Source organism: Phaenicophaeus curvirostris, chromosome 3, assembly GCF_032191515.1.
Source record: "Phaenicophaeus curvirostris isolate KB17595 chromosome 3, BPBGC_Pcur_1.0, whole genome shotgun sequence".
In the NCBI taxonomy this organism is placed as follows: Eukaryota; Metazoa; Chordata; class Aves; order Cuculiformes; family Cuculidae; genus Phaenicophaeus; species Phaenicophaeus curvirostris.
The window spans coordinates 47,476,707-47,489,780 of record NC_091394.1 but is presented as its reverse complement, the minus strand read 5'-3'; the positions used below and the strand labels follow the sequence as shown (position 1 = coordinate 47,489,780).

At 39.0% G+C, this 13,074-nt stretch overlaps 1 protein-coding gene across 1 annotated transcript in view; it reads right to left on the bottom strand.

Annotated features, from left to right (window-relative positions):
* Positions 1–10,370, bottom strand: part of DLGAP1 (DLG associated protein 1) — a 314,534-nt gene extending 304,164 nt beyond the window's left edge. The window contains exon 1 of the mRNA XM_069853925.1: positions 10,229–10,370. The gene's annotated coding sequence lies outside the window, so the exon portion shown is untranslated. The remainder of the gene's footprint in view (positions 1–10,228) is intronic.
* Positions 10,371–13,074: the final 2,704 nt, after the last annotated feature.

Sequence of the window (13,074 nt, the reverse complement as noted above, 5' to 3'; positions counted from 1 at the left end):
AATTTATTAAGTACCTGTAACAGAGATAATTCCATAGTAACATTAGATTATTATTTTAACTGTCTAATGATATGCTATGAACTGTATATTGCTTAATTCTGCTTCAAATATAAGCTTTGCACATAGAATCATAGAGCAGTTAGGGTTGGAAGGGACCTTAAAGATCATCTAGTTCCAGCCCCCCTGCCATAGGCAGGCACATCCCACTAGATCAGGCTGCCCAAGGCCGTATCCAACCTGGCCTTGAACACCTCCAGGGATGGGGCATCCACAACTTCCCTGGGCAACCTGTTCCAGTGTCTCACCACTCCCATGGTGAAGAAATTCTTCCTTATATCAAGTCTAAATCTGCCCCTCTCCAGTTTATACCCATTCCCCCTCGTCCTATCACCACAAGCCTTCACGAATAGTCTCTCTCCAGCCTTCCTGTAGGCCCCTTTCCAGTACTGGAAGGTCAATATAAGGTCTCCTTGGGGCCTTCTCTTCTCCAGGCTGACCAGGCCCAACTCTCTCAGCCTGCCATCATAATCACCTCTATGTCCTTCATGTGCTTTAGCATGATTTCTAGGAGGATCTGTTCCATGATCTTCCTAGGCACAGAGGTGAGACTGACAGGTCAGTAGTTCTCAGGGTCATCTTTCTACTCCTTTTAAAAATGGGCACAATGTTACCCTTCTTCCAGTGATCAGGGACTTCTCCTGATTGCCATGACTTTTCAAATACCATGGAGAGTGGCTTGGCAACCACATCTGCCAGTTCCCTCAGGAATAACATCCTCCTGTTATGTTAGTAGCTTCAAGAGTTCATCTTACCTTTACTGTGATTATATTGTAAAATTGAATTAATACCTGAAACAAATAGTACTCAATGCATCCATAAAAATTTCCAGACAGTGAGTTGAGCATATTAGTTGCATACGATAAATAAAATACTTCAAAGTGATAATTTTGATGATGAGAAAAAAAAAACTATCATATCTTTTTCTCATTCTTTCCGAAATATGATTGATTTTCAGGACTAGCTTCTAATGCAGAACAACTTATTTGAGAGAAATGCAGCCCCTCTGTTTTAGCAAAAATAATCTCCCCACTTGAAAAAACCAGTAAATTGTAGCTAATGCAACTCCTCCCCCCAGGGAATGGGGAATAAAACCTTTCCTTCCTATTTTTCTAACTGTTGTCATTCACAATCAGCTTTGTGAGAGACTTTATCTATACTGAACATGAAAGATCCACTTCTGTTTTTTCTCTACTGCATTTTTTGTCAAGAATAGAGTACTAACGGCCAGTAACATGGTGTCCCTACCTTTGCAAACTGCTTCTCTGAAGAACCACTCAAACAGGCTTAACCCTATCAAATGACAACCCTAATCTGACCTAAATCCTAACTACAATTATTCTGAGGTACTTTAGAGAAGTCAATTCTGTAGCATATTTTCACTGTAGGGGGGAAAAAAAAAGGAAAAAAAAGAGAAATAAAACCTTATTCATTGACCATTACTCTCTCTAATAAGCCATACGCTGTGGTCCTTTGGACTGAAGTTCTCTAAATTCAGAAAAAAGTACATGGTAGGAAAAAAAATGACCTCTATAAATTCCTACTCATGCTGCAAAATCGACTATCAACCCCCTTATTTTAGAATATGAGGAAGGATTAGTTTCTTTCACTTTTTAATGGTTAACCACTTAATCTGCGTAGAGAAAAAGTATTCCATTTGTAATGGATATAGTTAATGAAGCAGATAATATTCCATCAGCATGGTAAAATCGCTAAATAATTGAATTAAAGCTTTCTAAACCTCATTAGCATATTTTATCTTGCAGCTACACTAACCTTATTTTATATCAATCCATTTATTGGCTATTCCCCTGAAATCCCTTGTACCTTTCTCATACACTCACATATATATTCTATCCTTCCATGAATATTTTAGCAATGTGGTATTTTTTGTAGTCTAAAAGTTACTTCAAGATAAAAATTATGAATTATGATAATTTTAACACTCCAACAGTTAAATTACTTTTTGTAATTTCTTTGTGTTATGCACTGATCACTGATTCAAAGGTAGTATTAATTTCAGACATGATCTATCACATTGCAAATGTAATTTTTTCACATGCAGCAAGAATAAATCTCATCAATGTACTATCTTTCAGAACATCACCACTCCTAAGAACAAAATGATTTACCAACTTTGCTGACCTAAATTTTTCTTCTAAAAATTTAGAACTATCAGAAATACTTAATGATATGATTTAAAGTGCTAAAATGGAAGCAAGCCAAAAACATATTAAAAAGTTGTTTTTTCTCCAAAATTAACATTTGACAAATTAATAAGTTTTGAAGTGGAAAACTTCATATTCATTTCAAATTTCAAGTGTGCAAGTAAACACTGTAAAAGGAATGTGTCTTATTGCTAAAGAAGCATGAAAGCACTCTGTCCCTTTCTGATAATAACATCTGTTTGCAGTGAGACTTCACTACAGAACATTCATATTCTTTTTACTTCAAAAGCTAATCATGGAGGAGAGTTAACCTCTCTCCTTTGAAAACTACTGGCCATAATTTAGAAAGATGCAAACAAAATTCTGGGACTGATCTAACCATTACAGCACTGAAAAAAAAAAAAAAGCTTACAAGTACTGCTATACTGTTTCCAACCAAGAGGCCAAATGCTAACAGTCACACTTTTCCAGGTATGCAATACGAAAATAGCTCTATACTGCAGCTAAGACACATAACGCACCTTCAGCCTCAGCACAATGGAACAAATCACAACCCAAATGTTTTATCTAAGATACTTTGCCTGACAAAACTTGATGCAACTACTAGCAAAATTACTTTTTATTTACGAACACCGAACTTTTTTGAATAAGAGTTCAAAATACACACATCTAATACCACTCTCATTAGGATTATATGTTCTCTAGGCAGCACAATTGCAGTCGACCAGTGTTGATCTACCTTTTGGAAAACAAAGCCACTCAAGAAATAAAGCCCCCAAAGCTACCACCGATTTCTTTTCAAACATACAAATCTCTGCTTTAGGTTATTTTCTATGAAGATACACCATATAGGATTAAGAGGTAAAGTGTTTCTAAATATGTGAGAACTGCCAGCAATGTTTCTACTGAAGAACATTTCAAGCAAATATCAAAATGCACATTAGAAGAAAGAAAAATCAAACAGTAGGTGAAAGATGTAGCAGAGGAACAAATCAAACAGAAATCAAGCAGATATATATATTTTAAAATATATACACACACACATGCATCCACATAAACAAACCCTCCAACTAGAATGAATCATTGCATATAACTGTAAACTTTAAAATATTAGAAATAATTAGATGTTTTGTCCCAATTTAATAGACAAGATGAAAATGTCAATAAATAATTCTTTTATTTACTAAATTATTTATAAATGCATGAAATGTCTTCTGCAGCATTCTCCAATATCAATACAATGATCTGTAACTTGATGCAAGTTTATGCTATTGACAACATAGTTGATCAGTTTAACGTTCAGTCAGAACAAATTTCAGACTTTTCAGCTTGAAAATAAAAGAACAGAACTAATACAAAACTCTTACATGAGATAAGGCAGTTGGATAGTAGAACAGCAACATGAAATAAATAAAGTTTTAGTCATCTCCAATTTTACACCACTTGCTTTACGTACTACTAAATGGAACAATCTTGAAATATATTAAATTACAGTACTGCTGTAAGCAAGCATTTATGAATTATAATAGCATGCTTCTTATAAACCAGCATAAGACAGTGTTACAATAGTTAAAAGACCATCAACAGCTTGTAAAAGTATGAAAAGACTTTTGGGACATGGCCAATGACACACAAAAACCTCATCCTGATATTAATACCAATTGACTTGTATTTTCCTTGTATGTTTAAAAGTTGCCTTGCATGATTAAAAGTAGTTAAGTTCTTGCAGACTTCCTTAATGATTTTGATGCAACTTAGAGAAGTTCCTTTGATGATTATAGGACAGCTGTCCTGGTTACACTCCGCTACAATTTTCTTTTCTTCTAAACCGTAGAAAAAGAGCTGTGGCATTATGAGCACACTCTAACTTGTCTGTGGCTCTTCTTGAAGCAACGCAAGCTCTAGCACCTTACCTAATCTTGCCGCACAGGCTTTTCTAGGAAGGAGGTCACCAGCAAAATGTACATGGCCTCTAGTATAGATAGGAGTGACCAAATTTCAAACAGCCACAGCCACCTTTGTACTCACAGGGGGAAGGGTCAAAACAGCTGAGGTCCCATTTACCGTCCCAGACACCAAAGATGTGCTCAGGGTCCCTAAATGGACAAGGTCACGCTAACTGCAGTCCCACTCCAATGAGGATTTCCCCACAACAGGTCCCTAGTCAGAGACAATGTGCTCGGCTGAATACCTGCTGCAAGCCATTAATTCACTTCTCACGAGGTCCCCAACCTAAGTCTAAATCCAAGGGAGTATTTTTCTGAATTCATTAGGCAATACTCTTACATCTACTCACCTGAGCTCCTGCCTCTGCCTCTCAGTTTGCCAGCAAGTTTGCATTGGCAGCTATTTCAGCTGCTTCAAACCAGATTTTCACAGTCCTGACCTTGAAAGCTTTTCTTTTGTAATGTCATACTCCTACACAGGACCATAGTAAGCAAACAACACAAAACCTGGATAACTTTCCTTACTCATTTTAATTTTCTATGAGATTCTCATGCCAGTGAGACTGCTTGCAGAAAATACAATAAAGATATGAGAACCTCATGAGGTTCAACAAGGCCAATTACAAGGTCCTCTACATGGGTCATGGCAATCCCCAATTTCAGTACACGATGGGGGATGATGTGACTGAGAGCTGCCCAGCACGGAAGGACTTGGGGGTGCTAGTCTATAAGAAGCTCAACATGGGCCGGCAATGCGTGCTCGCAGCCCAGAAGACCAACCATATAACGGGCTGCATTAAAAGAAGCATAGCCAGCAGGTTGAGGGAGGTGATTCTGCCCCTCTGTTTCTCTCCTGTGAGACCTCATCTGGAGTATTGTGTCCAGTTCTGGAATCCTCAACATAAGAAGGAGATGGAGCTGTTGGAATGGGTTCAGAGGAGGGCTACAAAGATGATCAGAGGGCTGGAGCACCTTCCATATGAGGACAGGCTGAGAGAAAATTTCTTCACCATGGGAGTGGTGAGACACTGGAACAGGTTGCCCAGGGAAGTTGTGGATGCCCCATCCCTGGAGGTGTTCAAGGCCAGGTTGGATGTGGCCTTGGGCAGCCTGATCTAGTGGGATGTCCCTGCCCAGGGCAGAGGGGTTGGAACTGGATGATCTTTAAGGTCCCTTCCAACCCTAACTATACCATGATTCTCTAGTTTGTCACAGCACTCTGCTTAGGAAACTGGCTGCCACTGGCCTGGACAGGCGCACACTTCTGAGTGGAAAACTGGTTGGATGGCTGGGCCCAGAGTGTGCTAGTAAATGGAGTCAACTCCAGCTGGAGGCTGGTCACAAGTTGTGTTCCCCAGGGCTCAGTGCTGGGTCCAGCCCCGTTCAACATCTTTATCAATGACCCGGATGAACGCATTGAGTGCACCCTTAGCAAGTTTTCAGATGACACTAAGCTGGGAAGTAGTGTCGATCTGCTGGAGGGTAGGGAAGCTCTCCATAGGGATTTGAACAGGCTGGAGTGCTGGGCTGAGACCAATGGCTGAAACCAATGGTTTAACACGGCCAAATGCTGGGTCCTGCACTTGGGGCACAACAACCCTATGCAGAGCTACAGACTAGGAGAAGTCTGGCTGGAAAGCTACTAGGAGAAGTCTGGCTAGAAAGCTACCCAGAGGAGAAGGACCTCGGGGTGCTGGTTGACAGCGACTGAACATGAGCCAGCAGTGTGCCCAGGTGGCCAAGAAGGCCAGTGGCATCTTGGCTTGTATCAGAAATGGTGGGGCCAACAGGTCCAGGGAGGTTATTCTCCCTCTGTATTCTGCACTGGTGAGACCGCTCCTCGAATCCTGTGTTCAGTTCTGGGCCCCTCACCACAAGAAGGATGTTGAGGCTCTGGAGTGAGTCCAGGGAAGAGCAACGAAGCTGGTGAAGGGGATGGAGAACAAGTCTTATGAAGAGTGGCTGAGGGAGCTGGGGTTGTTTAGCCTGGAGAAGAGGAGGCTGAGGGGAGACCTCATTGCTCTCTACAACTACCTGAAAGGAGGTTGTAGAGAGAAGGCTGCTGGCCTCTTCTCCCAAGTGACAGGGGACAGGACAAGAGGGAATGGCCTCAAGCTGTGCCAGGGCAGATTCAGACTGGATATCAGGGAAAAAATTTCACAGAAGGTGTCACTGGGCACTGGCACAAGCTGCCCAGGGAGGTGGCATCCCTGGAGCTATTTAGAAGACGGGTAGATGAAGTGCTCATGGACATGGTTTAGTGGCAGACAGGAATGGTTGGACTTGATGATCCAAGAGGTCTTTTCCAACCTGGTGATTCTATGATTCTATGTAGTTAGGTGTGCAGCTTCAGATTAACATATCCAACATTAGTCATCTACATGCAAGTAAGACGCGTAGATCCTAGACACCTAAAGCCTAATTCAGTTGCCTGCAGATATGCCCTGGGATACTCCTTCTTGGCCTCCAGGTGTCCTACAGATCCTGTGATGTATTTATCAGTTCCATGTGAATGTCCCACATACTCTGCAACATTTCAAATAGTACTAGTGGCATACACAGCTGTCAGTGATTTGAACCTCTAGAAGCTGATCATTTCAGTAATTCTTTTGGCCTGACTACCACAAAGACATATAATCTCTTGATTAAATAACAGAATTTAGATACCTAACATGCACTGAGACACTTACACATGCTTGCCCTAAAGTGTCCTCACCACAAACTGAAAACCAATCACAGCCTGAGATCATGGCAGATAACAGCAGACAATGGCAGCTCACAAATCAAATGTCAGTGCGATGTGCTATGGGTGAGGACAACACTTAGAATGGTACTGTGTCCTGGGTTTGGCCAGGATAGTTATTTTTTTTCCCTAGCAGCTGCTGTGCTTTAGATTTGGGATGAGAAGAATGTTGATAATGCAGTGATATTTTTAGTTGTTGCTAAGAAATCAAGGGCTTTTACCTTTCCTTATGTGTGCAGGAAGCTGGGGAGAGCATAGCCAGGGCAGCTGACCCAAGCAGGCCAAAGAGGTACTTGATACCATATAACATCATGCATAAACATCATATATAAACAGGAAGTTGGCTGGGGGCCAGAACTGGCTAATCTGCAATTGCTGCTTGGGACAGGCTGGGGTCATTGAGTCACCAGCTGGTGAGAAACTGCATTGAATTGTGCATCACTTGTTTCATATACTGTATTATTACTATTATCGTCATCATCATCATCATCTCTTCCTTTCTTGTCTTGTTAAACTGTCTTTGTCTCAACCCTTCAATGTCTCCCAGAAGTCTTTCTCTTAGCTTAAGAGCAGCAGAGATTTCCATCTCTTGTTGAGGCTGTTGCTCTGGATTACAGTAGCAGTCCCTGTCCTTAAAAAAGCTCCAGTTGATTCTGTTCTCTTTTTTTTAATACTCCTTTCTAGTAAATTTTCATATAGATGAAAAAATGCATTAAAATCATCCAAGTCAGCTCAACAGCTGTGGAAGAACCATGAACAAGGAGTGAACTTTTAAAGATTTTAAGTATAGTAATACAGTCAGAAGCAGACAATATTAACGAGAATCACTCATTTCTATCTGCTACGGGCATTTTCATCCACTACAAATTTCTTGCTCTTGATTTGTACTTCTCCTTCTGCTTTTCTCAACTGATAGTCTGTTCCTCTCAGGTGGGTAACCTTTATGTCCCAGAAAGGTACCGAATTCTGCCATATCCTGTCAGCCTTATTTTCCCCAGCTGCTTTGTGAACTCAAATTATGCAAACCCCAAACTTCCAAACTGCACAGAGGTGCCAGCTAGGGTTAGGGCACTGCTTTGATAGTACTATACTTAAAATTGAATAAATTGTGAAAATGTTAAGCAGATGCCTTGATTAATTTCCTCTAAATGAATGTTCATGAATTATTCACTTGACTAAAAGCCAGAAGATTCTTATGAACAATAAAAAAATTATTTAAATAAACTGTTTTATGATGTCATTCAAACTACCTTTGGCTATAAATATTCTGAAACCATTTGGATGAATTCCCACGTGCCCTCCCAGATGATCCTACATGTTTCTTTGTGAAAAATTTTGTTGTGTTCATTTGTCTGATATCTTAGCCGATGCAATTACTGAAAGTTAATACTACAATACATTATCTTTCTGATAATTGTGGAGTCTTACAGATCTATGTGAAGCTAGAGATCAAACCTATCACTTTCCTATGACAAATTAAGTTTGTCTTAAAGTACTGGCTCAAATTGACACTAATTGTGTAGGAAATACAATGAACAACACAGTGGGATCCCTTTATTTAAGGAAGTCATCATTTCATAGATGAATAAAGCCATTTTCCTTTCTGATATTTTGCAAAATGCATGTTTATGGCAAACTGTCACTAGTATTCTGATTTATAACCTAGAAACCACAGTGATGGTTTGTTGGAAATGCTTAAAATAGATAAGATGGATTGATTGATTGCATATTCCTTTGAATTACTGTGAAAGCACCAGAACTATCTAAATCATGCCGTGAAAAAAGTGGAGTTAGAAGTTATGTAACTTCAAGTTGCTATAAATTGCTTCTTGTTGAAAGCTATATAAAACATTTTCAAATCTGTCATGTTCCACCTCTTCTGCTTAAAAAAAATAATCTAAGTGAAAAATGTCCAAGAAAAATATGAATCAGGATTATGTTATGATGGATCAAAAGCTATGCCACTATGAAAACTGGATATTCTTTTGAAATTAAATATAAGAACTTGGTCCATTTTTATGTCCAGAACATATTTATCACAATAAGACATGTTTTATTAGGTCAGCTAAACCAGTGTAACTAATTCAGTAACAAAACAAGCTCAAGACATGTCTTTTCTCAGGGACACACTATCTATTTTCACTGTTACTTTAATCCAAGTTGATTTCTTGTATGCAGATTATATTTACCTTTTTTCTCCTACTGGTATTTCCATGTGCCCTCAGAACAAGCTATCTGGCAAAGCAGCTAGAAGAACACACTTTCTACTTCTCCTCCCACAGCAGCATGCAAGATGACTGCAGAGCCACAGCATCCCAGAGAATATGCTCTACAATGTCTGATCTGACTTCCAATCTTAGCAAAAAACTAGACTCAAATATTGGACTACCATGACCTACCACAATGCAGCAGAAATGGCATACAAAGAGTAAGAAAGCATGAAGGAGCTAGAAAACTACTTTAATGGTACTTGTAGGAAGCGAAGAAATTAGCACAGTACTTGGCAGAACAGAGTACAGAGGTTAAAGCTGTACGACAATACCAGCAAAATACTCTTGCTTGTACTAACTATTGTAGCCCATAACTGCTATAAAACCAGTAACAGTTGAGATGAATGTTAGGTCCTTCCTTTCTATCCTGAAATATGTATTTAAATTAAGAAAGGAACCCCTTTTCCCTTTTTTGGCTATTTTATATACATAGAAACATATTTCACAACTGCTATTCTGATTTCTTTTTACTGGCAATGAAATTTTAAAAGCCTTTAAAAGCACTTTAACAGTTTCACTGAGAGCAGAGAGTGAAACTACTACCAAATGAGTCTTTGAAAAAGAACAGTCAGAGAAAGCACTCATCATTTTCAGGAGAGAATTTCCATTTGTGAAAAACTCTTCTTCCTAACACAGATGCCTTAATCATTAAAACACATTGGCTGGCAAAGCAAATTAACAAAGAGGTTGTGGCAGAATTGCGTTTGATATGTTGAAAGCACCTATCATCCAGCACTGAGCACCACTCTATGATTATATCCTATTTTGTACTCTGAAAAACAAGTCTCCTACAGCAACAAAGACAATTACAAGACAGCTACCATTTATGCAAGAAAAGCTCTTTGCTACTTAGAAAAATTCTAGAAAGGAAAACAACCCCTTGCTAGTGAAATTAGCTGAATTCAGTTCCTCTGATGATCTGTTCTTTAAATTGGGAAAGAAGAAGGGTTATTTTTTTGTTCAGAATGATTTATTTTTAGACTGGCAAAGAGACAATGGCAAACAGAACTGAAGCTCTGTGGGCACCTTCTGAGGTTAAATTACCTTTCATGCCATTTGCACAGAAGACTGTTCTCAAGCAGCTTGAGCAGATGGTTGGGACACCATTGTCCGTTTACTTGTATCCACAAAGATAAACGATGGCTCTTTGAAATCCTGAACAATGTGACTGTTGTTATGCTTTAGGCTGCCAAGGGAAAAAAAAACATATATAAATAAATACAAAGTTAGCTGAAGAGAAGAAAATATGTTTGATTTAGTAGTTTAAACCGAAAGTTAACGAAATTCCCTCTTTAACAAGCACATTTACATGTAATCAGGAATAATTCTGCTAAAAGGAACTAATATGTTCTAGAATACTTAGCAAAGTAGGAGACATATGTGAAAAAGAATCATACACAGTAACTCCGACTGAAATATGTATCTCCCATCTCTGCACAACTGCTTTGATTAAATACAGCATTTGCTGGAGCATGCTGCTAAATAACCACCAGTTCTGCTTACTGGGCCACAGAGATGGTGAGAGAATATCTAGGACCAAGCCAGATGAGACAACTGCCAGGGCACAGCAATCCAACCACCCAGCCAAGTATTGGTAGAGAAGGTCATTAAAGTGAGAGAACATGCTGGATATGCATTTTCAGTTGTTTTAAAAACTTCCCAGACTTCGAGAGCAGCCCTAGTGAAACACCCCCAATATGAGTATTTTGCAACAAGCCACTTACAAAAAAGGCGCTTTTACTGAAACAAATTACTAATAACAATGTGTGAATTTAAAGAATTGGAGACAAAATGTGCAGCTATGAATAACACAACTTTTAGGAACAGTTTGGGGGATTTAAGGGTAAAGTGAGCAGATATTAGTCCTTGGACTTGCAACTAATGATTGCATAACCCGTCACTCTAAAAAGCTCTTGAAAGAAAAGGAAAAGTGAGGTTGCTGAATATGGCAAGATCACATAGAATCAGTGAAGGGGCCCAGACATCAAGTTCAATGCACATGGCAATATAAGACAGAATTGGGTTTAGAAAATAACAGTGAAATTAGATAACTATGACTCACCAGCCTCTCAACTAAGCCAGCAGGTACTGCAAAACATTTAATTAACTAAAGTTGCATAGAAGATGGATAGCTGTTTCAGCAATACCTGCTTGTTTAAACACTGACACAACAAATAAAATTCATGTCATCCTCTCTCTGACACCATACATTCCACAACAACTGCAGGTAAACAGTGGATACATTTCTCCAAATGTACAATTTAGACATATAAGATTCTTGTAAAACTTTTAGAAATTGTTAACACTCATTGAAGTGATGAAAGAAAAAGGTTGAGATAAATGTCAAGCAGTGGTGCCCAGCAACTCAACGTAATAGGTTTTGATAACGGAGGAGTAATTATAGCTCATACAAGCCCACTCCTGGGCTGCATCAAAAGAAGTATGACTAGCCAGGTGAGGGAGAGTTTTCTTAACCTCTACTCCACTCTCATGAGACCTCACTAGGAGTATTGCATTCAGTTCTGGAGTCCTCAACACAAGGAGGACATGGATCTGTTAGAGCAAGTCCAGAGGAGGCCACAAAGATGGTCCGAGGGCTGAAGCACCTCCATACAAAGACAGGCTGAGAGATTTGAGCTTTTTTAGCCCAAAGAAGCAAACCACCTCTCTCCGTGGTGAGACTTCATGGCAGCCTTCCAGTACTTAAAGGGAGCCTACTGAAAAGCTGGGAAGGGGCTCTTTATCAGGCACTGTAGTGAGAGGATGAAGGGTAATGATTTTAAGCTGAAAGAGGGGAGATTTAGGTTAGGTATTCGGAAGAAATTTTTTCCTGTGAGGGTGGTAAGGCACTGGGATAGGTTGCCCAGAGAAGTTGTGAAAGCCCCATCACTGAAGGTGTTCAAGGCCAGGTTGAATGAGGCTTTGAGCAAGCTGACCTAGTGGAAGGTGTCCTTTCCAACCTAAATCATTCTATGATTCTATTATTCTATTATAATGTGTGAAATGAGGTAAACATGAAAAGGAATTTAATAAATAAAATTTAAACATTAGGGAAACAGAACAATTTACATTCATATCAGAATACAAGACAAAGCTCAGATATAAAGATTTTCCCTAATTATCCTCTCTGCCTCATAAAATGGGGAAACCATAAAGTATGATGTTTGCTCTCAGTATCAGTGGCTCATGCTAGCTTTCTTGTTAATGTCATGTCCATAAAAAAAACCTCAAGGCCTTTCTTTCCTCAAGGGAGAAGTCTGTACATTTCCCCCACATTTTTCACAATGTGAAATGGAAGGCTGTTGTCCTTCAGCTGCTTGTTTCCACTTAACTTTCCCAGCTACATTTGCCTATTTGCTAATACACTATGATGAAAGTTATGAATACACTCATGAACATGTTTAATGTGAACCCATTATCTTAGAGAATAAGTTGGGTGATATGGTCATCTATCTCTCAGTAAACCAACACTATGCCTTTCAAAATCAGTGGACTTCTCTTAGAAGCATCTCTATGATTACAAACTGGACAGTATTTTCTTCCTCAGAAACAAACAGATAAATCATAAAAAACGCATAATATATTTATATTAAAAATATCATAAAGAGGTCCATGATGGACATGATAAAAATATCCTTTACCTCAAAATTAAAACATTTTCACCAAAAACACGAAAGCATACATTTTGGTTGTCCAGTAAAAACAGAGAGACATAGAATTATAAATACTAAGGCACCTGCACTGTGATCAGATATCCAGTTTCTGTGATACTAGTTATAAAGAATCTGATGTTTTATAGCAAATATGGTGAATCAGCTTTATTTACAAATGTGATATTTGAAATGTGTTCTAAATAACTTCCATACTGAATGAATTGGAGCATCCATAAA